This window comes from Psammomys obesus, unplaced genomic scaffold (assembly GCF_907164565.1).
Source record: "Psammomys obesus unplaced genomic scaffold, mPsaObe1.curated_primary_1811, whole genome shotgun sequence".
In the NCBI taxonomy this organism is placed as follows: Eukaryota; Metazoa; Chordata; class Mammalia; order Rodentia; family Muridae; genus Psammomys; species Psammomys obesus.
In genome coordinates this window covers 3,907,053-3,909,806 of record NW_026592732.1, presented here as the reverse complement: position 1 = coordinate 3,909,806, position 2,754 = coordinate 3,907,053, and the positions used below count along the sequence as shown (strand labels likewise).

The window sequence follows — 2,754 nt, the reverse complement described above, 5'->3', positions numbered from 1 at the left end:
ATGGACACCTACAACAGGCTACTCCTCTCCATCCCAGCTCCATCTCTCTCCATAATGCTCAGGCTGCTCCACTTCTCTTTCTCACACATCTGACCATGACATACACATACTTACACACTGTGGTGGCTGCCACTGCAGGCTGGCCGCACGGCTGGCGGGCCCTTATGTGACACCATCTATGTTTCATGGAGTATAGAGGTGTCTGTCTGTCTTCTTCCTCCTGCCTGTTTGATTGAAATTGGTTTGATTTTTTTATGAGTCCTAGGCATTAGACAGCTTTGGTCACCATGCCAGGCATCAAGCTAGGATGAACAGAGGACCGCCATCTGCTCTGCCCCTGACTGATAACAGAACACCACCACCAACAAGCTGTCTCTTTGTCCATTGCTAGGAGTATGGTAGTTATTTTTAAACCTATTCGTTGTTATCTTTTCCTTTCTCAGAAGAAGAAGAAGTATACTCAGAAGAAGTATAAATTTTTGAATTTCATCAAGTAAAACTTTAGTTAAGAGCCAATGTTAGAGAGGTATGCAGCAAAAAAGTTGTCTTCTGGGAATAACCGTTGAACTAATGAACTTAGGGCAGCTTTGGTTATGTGCACAAGACTGTGCCAACAGACTTTCCATCATAGCTGAGGGAGGGGCTGTAAGTTCAAACCCCACCCATGGGAACTACTGGAGATTAACAGTTGTTGAGGAGGGAAGATTCATTTTCTTCAGGACTGTAATGTCCTGTCCATGCTTGAGCAAGACAATCTAAGTGTGTGGGTAGCACACAAAAAGATGTTGAGTTAGGAGGGATCTTGTTGAGAAGTATTCCAGCAGGAAAGGGATGGGGCATAAGGAACAGGGCTATAGCGTGAACAAGACTAAAATTCACTACATAAACCTTTAAAATAGTATCAGATATTAGATTTTTGATGAAATGTGAACACACTCACAAGTGGTAGGGCCAGGTCAAAAATCCTTTAGAGAAGCTGCCTTGGGTTTCAACTTAGGAAAGTCACCCCTGGGTAAAAAGTAAACTATTGCACAATCTTTTGCCTGCCTGAGTTTCCACTGTAATTAGAACTCAAAAATCGTCTTTAGCTAGAATGTTTGCTTACATGTTTTATTCCCTGTACTGCCCTTATCTTGTTTACTAGGAAATAAATGTCAGTTAAGAGTCTGTGTTACAGAGCACAGTATCCCTCAATTGCCTAAAGTGTTTGATATTCGTCCTTCCTTTGCATTTCTTTGTATCTTGATTTTCATGCTATAGGTAGAGATTTTGAATTACAGCACCCCGAGAAACAGAGCGAGGTGATACATTCACCTGAGCTTATTACTTACTACACATCAGTAGTGACTCTACATGAATCTTCACACTATATAGCAGACTTCCCTTTTCTTCTCCAAACACCATCATCATAGTGAAACATAAACATAACTCATTATAACCCAAACCCTGCATGTCAACAACCAACCTCTCCAAACAACCAATATCATAAATGATTCCCAAACACCCAGACTTTCTAATGTACTTTTAGGAAATGTGGAAGATGCAGGAGAGACAGAATGTCAAATAACACCACAGTTTCATTATGAAGTGTGGATGTACGAGTTTATGTGATGCTGAAAAGTTCTGGTGCTCAGAACAACAATCCTGCTTAGAACAGCAGAGAAAGCCATCTCCCGCTGTGCCTTCTGTTTAATCCACACAACTTCGGTTCCCTCTCAAAGTTCCAAGGTCTCACAGCAGCCCCAATTCTTTTTTTGATAAGTTTATTTATTTATTCACTTTACACCCTGAAGGCAGACCCTTCTCTCCTCTCCTCAGGGTCCCATCCTCTTACCTTATAGCCCCTTTCCCCCTCCCCTTCTTCTCAGAAAAGGGATGCAACCCCCACGCCCACCCCCACCCTGCACTCCTTTATCAACCACCTCAGCACATCAAGTCACATCAGCATCCTCTCCAACTGAAGCCAGACAAGGCAGCCCAACTAGGGAGAAGTGATCCAAAAACAGACAACAGACCCCTTGTTAGTGACAGCTCCTGCTCCACTTGCTAAAGGACATACATGAAGATCAAGTTGACCATCGGTTACATATGTATGAAGGGCCTATGTCCATACCATGCATGTTCTTTGGTTTATGGTTCAGTCTCTGGGAGTCTCCATGTGCTTAGGTTAGTTGACTCTGCTGGTTTTCTTGTGGAGTTCCGGGTCCTTCCCTCCCCTGCCCCCTTTCAAAAGATTCTATGAGCTCTGCCCAATGTTTGGCAGAGTCCTGATTCTTTTAAAGATTACCCCCTTATGTTCTGTGCTCCTTTCTGTGATGGACTGCATGTTATGAGTCCCCAATGTGAGGTATAGAAATCTGATTGACCAGGGTGATGATACAGATGCAATATTTGTAGGATCGCTCTGGAAAATCTTAAGTCATGACAACTTTATACTCAGGAAGGACATCAGTGCCCAGGGAGCCTGGAGAGTTTCTTTGCCTTTCATCTATGGGAAGACACAGACAGAAAGCACTATCTGGACTGAGCCCACAGAAGGAAGATAGCCTGTGCCCAACACTGGACCCAATGATGGCTTCACCATGGTGTTTCAGCCTCTGTAGATGTGGGGAACAAAAATAGGCTGCTCAGGTGCTATATGGTTTGTGAGGGGAAAAAGTATGCATTAAAGATTTTTCTTAAAATAGTGAGTATCTGTGCAGCAAAGCATAAACGTACACTCACGTGTTTAGGAATATACCTAATGGAGATACT

At 43.2% G+C, this 2,754-nt stretch overlaps 1 non-coding gene across 1 annotated transcript; it reads right to left on the bottom strand.

Moving 5' to 3' along the window:
- Positions 1–252: 252 nt before the first annotated feature.
- Positions 253–396, bottom strand: LOC129683080 (small nucleolar RNA SNORA48). Its single transcript, XR_008721095.1, has one exon. It is a non-coding gene; the product is annotated as a small nucleolar RNA SNORA48 (small nucleolar RNA).
- Positions 397–2,754: the final 2,358 nt, after the last annotated feature.